Source organism: Dreissena polymorpha, chromosome 4, assembly GCF_020536995.1.
Source record: "Dreissena polymorpha isolate Duluth1 chromosome 4, UMN_Dpol_1.0, whole genome shotgun sequence".
Lineage (NCBI taxonomy): Eukaryota > Metazoa > Mollusca > Bivalvia > Myida > Dreissenidae > Dreissena > Dreissena polymorpha.
This window is the reverse complement of record NC_068358.1, coordinates 112,052,475-112,061,204: the sequence shown is the minus strand read 5'-3', so window position 1 is coordinate 112,061,204 and position 8,730 is coordinate 112,052,475. Positions and strand designations below refer to the sequence as shown.

At 36.0% G+C, this 8,730-nt stretch overlaps 1 long non-coding RNA gene across 1 annotated transcript in view; it reads left to right on the top strand.

Annotated features, from left to right (window-relative positions):
- The first annotated feature begins 563 nt into the window (after positions 1 to 563).
- Positions 564 to 8,730, top strand: part of LOC127879603 (uncharacterized) — a 17,766-nt gene continuing 9,599 nt past the window's right edge. Inside the window, exons 1-2 of the long non-coding RNA XR_008049168.1 lie at positions 564 to 628; positions 5,953 to 6,364. This is a non-coding gene — a long non-coding RNA (uncharacterized LOC127879603). The remainder of the gene's footprint in view (positions 629 to 5,952; positions 6,365 to 8,730) is intronic.

The following is an 8,730-nucleotide window of genomic DNA, read 5'->3' as shown; positions in this document are numbered from 1 at the left end:
TAACACATCTATAGCATGTTTATGCCACAGTCTTTTTATTGTCATGAAAACAAAACAATTGGGAACCATCTTTTGAAATATCGCAAAGTAATGAAACCAACATCAATCATTAGGCCAACAATACCGCCATCAGTATTATCTACAAAGTTATATTGTCCAAAACCAAATTAATATACCATCAACGCAATAAAGGTCGCCGTGGTGTAATGGATATGGTGTCCGCCTTGCGACCGGGAGGTCACGTGTTCGATCCCCACCGTGGGAGCGTTCTTTCGATCTCCCCCAAAGACACCAAGTACTGGTTCTAGGCCCAGGAAACGGACTCGAGAGCGTTTATATAAGCCTAAGGCTTTCGACGCAATCGAGCTAAAATAAATAGGTTTAAACTAAACTAAACTAACGCAATAAAGCTGAACCATTTCTTTGTCACAATATGCAACGAAAACTTTATTATATTGTTGAACGTAACATAGATTCACAAAGCGAACTATACTAATCACGGTATGAACAGTAATACGAACTGTCCTTAAATCTGATATTATGGTTTACATTGTAAGATATCTTCTTAACTTCCTTGTTACGCAAAGTCGCACATGTTAGGAAGGGTAACAAAGAACGAGTGTAGAAGGTAAGATAATTTTGTTAATCTATTTTTTCTTTATTGGTTTTCAATTCATGTATGTAGGTTTGAACAACATTGTTTATTTGTGTAAACTCGGCTTTGTATTTTAAAAATACGGCACACGTTTTTAAAAAAAAGAGATCATATTGCTTGTGTATTAAAAATCGACAATTGCTATCTGTCATTAAACACAAATATGCTGTAGCCTTTTTTAAACGAATTATACCTGTTGTTCAGAAAACGGTGTGCTTGCCATAAACCTTCTACTATTCGCTGAACACATCAGTCCCGCTTCGCTGTCGGTATTCTGTAACAATCAGATATATGATTATTTTTGTTGGACCGCGATTAGTTTTTTTCACGATAATTATTGTGACAACTACAACGAGCAAGGATATTAAAGAAATAATTCTTGTACGTTATAGTTTGTTGTCGAAAAACCCACGGCCTGAAGTTTAGATACGTAGGGATTAAATCTAGAGTGCGTGATTTTACCAACACGGTTTTTACTAAAGATTTATACCATGTATCTTATTTTTCTTGTGTACTATTTTATGTGAACGGCAGGAAGTTCTTCTTTGCTTAAATGAAATTTGGCATGTGCCGTGTAAGAATATGGAAAAAACCCTGATCTAAGCAGAAAGCTTCTTTTTCTCTAGGGATTAAATGATCAATGTTATGCAGTTTGGACGGTTTTCAATGCCTTTGGGCCCTGATTTAAGCCTCCTATCGCATTTGACCCGTATCCAATATAGCGATATATTTTTGAAATAACATTTTCTCAAGTTATTGTTAAGCTTAAAGTTTTTTATACATGTATGCATCGGAAGAGGAAGAAGTAACTAACTGATTTATTGTTGAAATATCAGTCGTCCAGGGGGAATTTTCAATAAAAGTTATGCTTGCAGAAAAAAATGATCTATATGCTGCTAGTACAAATCACCACCTGTATTTATTGAATAATTATGTTGTATATTTAGCGTGTAGTTTGCATATAGTATTGCGATGCAACTATGCGCGACACATAACGTTTAATCGTACGTACGCATCATGGTAATCATGGTTGATATCTAGCAATAAAGCGCTTTTCTTTAGCGCTCTATTTTCCTTCTCATAATTAATGGAGTCGACAATCAATAAATCTGTATGTGCGATATAATTTCGCTATAAGTCGTTGCTAAATTGTGGACATCGTCGTAAAACTCGTTCATAAAACAAGGCAACAACGATCGCATGCTCACACAATGTTTTGTTGGACGCGTATGTTTCTATCAAAATTTACTATAAAATGATCGTCTGAAATGTTATCTGTTTTAGATATTAGATTTTGGTGTTCAAGTTAGAATAAAATCTCAAAAGATCTCAGCGAAAGTAATTATATCAAAACATAGTTCATAGTTCAAGTTCATTGATTAAAATTACAGAGAAATGCACGATCAGCCGTGACCGTCTTGACGAGTGGACATTATTTAGCCATGATTTGCTTCTCAAAAGACACTGTTGGGTGAATGCGTATCCGTTTTTGCTGATTTCAAAAAGGCACAGGATCAAAAGAAAATCATTTTAAATGTTTTGGGATAAGTAGAAGCTTAAAAGCAGTTTTGATTGTAGCTTCTTTAAACAGCATGGTAAAACAAGAAGGAAGTCGTGTGGTGTTGCTGGCAGCTGTGAATAGATCTTAAGAAGGAAGATATCAACTCAATAGACACAATATACCAATATTACGCAGTCAAATGCGTTGCAAATAGGGAGTTGATTCTTTCGAACAACATCTTATTTGTGACTTTCATTTTCTGGACATATATGTTTGTGACGAAGAGTCATCACAGGTCAATCTTGAGCCAAGCAATAAAACAATAACTTAAAGAGAAAGTAAAAACTGGTATTGAAAATAAACCTACTTCACTCAATAGCAATTTTTACTTTAAAGAATTTGCCGAAAACCAGTCAAGAAGAATAGAGAACTTATTATGCGAATTACACTTATATTGAGCGTCAGCATATGATTTCTGTACAATTATTCACATACAGCGGATACTGGTCATTAGACAAAAACAACTTAGAAAGTTGACAGGAAAATGGCTAGCAGCCAGCACCAGGATCCGACAAGTCAATGTCTGCACTCTGCCCACCATGCCATTATAGAAGGCATGTTCCAAGAGAAAGCTTTCACTGGGGGATGTCAGTTGTTTAGCGTAAAATAGCATACATGCTCTTACGATTAGCACGCATTGGGATAAATATTACACTAAAACTAATCAAAATCAAGCTAAAATCATGATCTAAGTCTTGAACCTATCGTTATGATCATTACATATTGAAATAACTATTTAGTGATCGTGTAAGCAATATTTGCAATGGAGTAATTTGCCGAAAATTGTTGAACATTTTAGCACACCACGGACAGTTACGTGTTGTCAATCATGGTTCTCGGTGCTGATTTCACGACATTTAATTTCACGACATTTAATGTTCATTTAAAAAAAGATAGTTTTACCCTGTACATAGATATTGACAAGGTAAATCACTCGCCATTTTCAAAAGCAACGGAAGTGCGTCTTTATGCATAGTTAAATCGCTGTCACCTCCGCTCGCTTATTGAAATGAGCGCGCAGGCCGGGGACCTTGCTCTTTCTCTATCTTTCTCTATCTACGTTCAGTTTCAACAGAAACATCCACAGACGATGTGATAAATCCTTGTAACTATTGTTTCACTCAATTAATGGGGCGATCAACAAAATATATTGTAAATTGCATACACATGAATCACTCCTTACCAATTGTTTAACTTGATTTCGTCTGCCATGGTTATTTCCAGAAAAAAAAATCAGCAAGTCAAAAATCAAATCTGGCGCCCATAGTGTATAGTGGCTGTTATTGTGTATAAAGAGCGAGGTTCCCGGCCTGCGCGCGCATTTCAATAAGCGAGCGGGGTGATAGCGAGTTAATTATGCATAATGACGCACTTCCGTTGCTTTAGAAAATGGCGAGTGATTTACCTTGTCAATATCTATACATACATAGTCGACCTATCTGTTTTAAGAAGACGTTTTGTCGGAAGATTTTTATTAATTCAGTATGTGTATGCATTATGATAAACAACGGGTAACTAAAAAAATCAATAAATTAAAAACAACAACATTGTCATTGACATCGAGCGCCTATGTGCGTAGTCTGTAGAGTAGAAAATCTCTGGGAATGGACAACGTCCCTTACGAGCGGATAAACCACAGGGGAGACGACTGCATCAATGACAGCACTATGACAGAAGATCTGAAAGGAAAAATAAATTGCATAAGAAGTAGACAGATCTGTGACTTTGTCAGGATTTCCCCGTCCTGTTGAATCTTTTCCTTGAGAATACAATGCAGAAGACTATAAAACACCACACCTCAATCTCCATCGGTGGCAGCAGCAGTGACTTCCAAATCCTCGCCAACTGACTCTTCAAACGAGCAAAACTATACGGGATGGAGGTCAGCACGGATTATTGTGAACAGCACGAACGACAACAATGAAGACAATGGACGACGAGAAGTTGAATGAAGTGACCAGCATGGGAGCAACCCTGTCTTAGGATAGTACCAGTACTGAGGACCGAATGAGAATTGCCGTGGCGTCAGCCCGCAGTAATTGCCAAGCTTAGCAGTTTTGGACAAGCAGCTCCATCCGCTTCCCCACAAGGCCGTCGTAGTCTCTCTCATATTGTACAGCTGCGAGACTAAGACAGAACACTGAATGCAGGCCTTCGAACGCAAGTGCCTCCGAATACTTTTCCGCATCTCCTACGAAGACAACAAGACAAACAAGTACGTCTTGAATATGACAGCAGCACCTGTTGGCCTACAATAACCCCTCGCGGCGACCATCAAAGACGAAAGCTAGCTTGATGTTGGCTCGTAATATGACTCTTTTTTTAATACTGTTCTCCAGAGCACACTAGAGATTAGTCGCCGTCAAGGCCGTAAGAAGAAAAGCTGGATGGACAATGTAGACAGTGTACGTTGTACACTATGGATGAGCTACTCAAAGCAACCCACAACAGACCTGACTGGCAGAGATCTCTGTGTTGTCGACCCTCATTTTCCTTAAACGGCCAGACCGGTCAAGGGAATGATGATGATGAAAAGTGATAATGTATTATGTTAAACAAATATTTAGTTTTTTGATCAATCGTTTCTGATGTAGCTTGGATTGACATAAACGAACGTTTAAAGGCAGAACACTGCATCTAACTATAAAGTACGTAATAAAGCATTCATTGTACAGTGTATTGGACCAATTGTCTCCATATTATGTTACCTCATCAAAGCGGAAACATAATTTAAATTCTGCATGCAAAAAACGTGTAATCAGAACAAATCAGCGTAAGCGCCATTTTCTTATATGTGTTGAAAAAGTCAAAATCAGGGCAAAAAGAACCAGCACAAAATTTGAATCAATACTGTATATACATTAATTGAATTAATAAACGTTGATAATATGTTCTTGTGTTTTGTTCAGTACCGATAGTAAAGCTTAATTGTCGCATGCACGTTTGTTTGTCTTATATGAAACTGATCCATTCTTGCTCAAATAGACAAAATACAATCACAACCAGTGAAAGGTCTTATTTGAAACAATCAAATTCGCTTCAACATGTTCAATCCTGTTTTGACTACCTTATGTAGGTTTATAATAATCCTAAAACGAACACCAGCTTTGACTTCCATAACCATATTTTGCAAACAAGGAAGTGTTTATCGATGAAATCTGATATTTAGTCGAGCACGGGTCTATTTACGTCATCCAATTATGTACATGGTCGCTACTGTAAACAAAATGCTTTCCAAATAGAGATTTCAAAGACAAATGGGAACATGTGATGGAAATGAAATAATGTTTACCGGAGCTATATATAATTGAACGTACATACTATTGCAGTTGTCATATTTGAAACATTTCTCGTTGTTTTACATTCAACAACCAATACAAACATTCGCAGTACATATTTTAAGTATAAAAGTCGAATATTAGAACGAAAGGAACACAAGTTTTTACTTAAATAATAAATTTAGAACCATGAGCATGAAACGAAGATCAAACTAATTTTGATAATAATTCGGTAAGAGAACATTACATTGTCCAATTCCATCTTTCAAGTGTATGTATTCTCAAGTATCGTCTTTATATTAAGTTCAACGGGTGAACATAACGGGTGGACGTTTTGAAATGTTATAATCATGTAACTAAATGCCACGTAAATTCGGAACATGTTGTTCATGTAAAGCTTTAGAGAAGAACTGGAAATAAATAAATGCTTTTTATACTGTACATCTGTGTCTTTACAGGTAAAAGCGGTATGCACGAGCCCAAGCGACAAATAAAGACGATGGAGTTCGACGTAGAGAAGAACGACTACAGCGTGCCCGAGTTCTACGAGCACTTTGGCAAGGGGCTGCCTCAAGTGATCATGATCAGTCATGGATTCTTTGCAGTCATCGTAGAAGACACGTTCGATATTCGATGATTCATGTATAAGAAACTATGTGGTTTAAGCAAACACATCTAATACTTTCTGTTTATTTCATCCAGGCGTCATGGGACCAGACGTGGTGAACGTGCCCCTGTACCTGTCTCAACTTCGCATTGCGCGCATGATTGGCCTAAAGAACACGCCTACCCAGATATGGCGCGGTTATCTTGAGGAATTGGAGCGCTTCAGTTCCTATCTGAAATACGACAAAGAGTACGGAAATCAAGGTATAAAAAAATTATTGTAAATATTTAAGGAAAGTATTTTCTAAACATTTACGACATGGATTTCCAGAAAATCAAGCGTAAAAATATTTAGCAGGGCATGCGTTTACATTTAGGTAAAACATCAGTATATCCTGATTGTTTTACGTGCTTTTTTATGGAATGATAATAACCAACATTGTGCAACATTAAAGGGTTGCATCTTGATAAATATGAGACCAAATTGCGAGATAACCTTATTGACGGTTCGCTGATGGCCGCCCTGTCCAAAGAAGATTTTGAAAAAGAGTTTGGTATGAATGGGCTGGAAGCGGTGATAATATTTAAGTTCTCCAAAGAAGGTCATTTACCGAAATAGACAACAGCGGCTGTAAGTCGTTTGAGTCTTTTGGCAAAACCTCAATCTACATAAAGGCACTAGGGCTTTCAATGTTTTGAACGCACTATTTACGTAAAATGTTACACTGTTAACGTTTGTAATACACATGTATTATAGTATTTCATCATAAGTGGTGCAACTTTGTTCGATCATCATAGACGCAAAATGCATGTTATGTTACGCTCTCTTTGATATCAAAAATAATACAATTGTCTGTTGATGAGTATTTGTAATTTGCATAATCATATTGCACCCATTTATTTCATACCAAATGTTCGTTCGAAATATGCGTATAAACTAGTGAAATATTTGATATTGTTTAACTTTATTTTTATTTAATAGCACATAACCGTATCAGCTTAACAATTAAGTGACACACTTGTTTGATTTTTCTCCTAAATTGTTAAGTATATACAAAATTAGTGTAACAAACCACTCGTTAAACCTTTTACCAGTTATGCTATTGTTGCAGAACGTCATAAAAAACGAATATATACACAATCATCATCAACATCATCACCATCATTATCATCATCATTAGCAATTGTGGGTTATATTGTACCTGTATGAAATATATGAAATATTAAGTCGTGTGAACGATTTATATCTTCTCAAATGTAAACAATAAAATCTGTATAAAACAGTTTTGTTGACAAAGTGTAAGATGTATAGCTTATGGCGATGACTATGCAACCTTGCACGTCAAGATGACTAGCGGTTGTAATGGCCTCAGTCTAAGAGTCATGGTTTTGTGGTTTTATAATTTTACTTTTGTCCAAAAGAATGGTTTACTTTGCGAATTCTTTAAATAGATTGTGCACGTAGAGTGAACGCTTGTTTAGAGCGACACATACATGTCCCTTTTTGTATTCTTCTGTATTTTTTCTACCAGTTGAAGTAGTGTGTTTTCATGCTGTTTGTGCACGACGCTTTTTAATGAGCAATCATTTGTTCATTCAATGACATTATTAGTTGTATCTGTTTCCTATGCACACATTTAAAATATAAATGTAATTATACATTTTAACTCGACAGCATGCAGTTTAGCTAAATATTAATGATGTGGCTCTGAATAATTATGCATATAATGATCGCCTATGATTCAATTGTACATAACGCCATACTATGTCATCATGATCTTAAACTTAATTCAATAATACTGCATAACAATGAATTACCAACATGGCAACTGGCCAACCAATTGTATATTAATGTATCCATTTAAAAAGTGGCCATTAATGCATGTTTAAACCGGTGCAATATCGGCATATATGTAGTACACTGTTAAAAGAGAAGACTCATTACATGTCCAAAAATGTATCTTATCTCTAACAATATTAGGCGTTAAGTCAAACCTAAGTTGCATTACTTTAAAAACAACTGTATCATCACTACGAGGTGATTTGTGTGTGGCAAATGATATATTGTTCAGCCGTAAGACTTAGGACAAACTAGACTAGACACACAAGTCCATAACGAACATAAACAATTGGTTAAAAACAAGGTTACCGCCCCTGAACGGTCAACCCAACCCTGTTTCTTTTGATACCCACTATGCAGGGTCTCTTAAATTAAAGTATTTCAGGTGATAGTGTCAAAGGAACAGACACATCCAACAGTGAAATTACCGGAGCTGTAGATTGTCTAAATGTTCTAGATGTTCTAGATAAACTAGAACATATTAAAATTAAATAAAAAAATAAATAGTGCCACTTATTATTTCCAGTAACACGTCTTGATAATTTTGAAAGAAGTTGTGAAAAGTACTGTTCTTCTTTTCCAAATATCAGAAACCAACCTTGTGAACTTTTGGCAAATTGTACGGCATGAAATATGACGATTGTTTTTTAGCCGTCTATGACCAAAGGCTGACATTTGTTATCAGGTATCAGTCATCGAAATAAAGAAACTGTATGTCATCTAACTATAACTTGAAAGTGCAATGTTTGTATAGTATGGATATTTTTGTAATTAACTTATTTGTACTTCT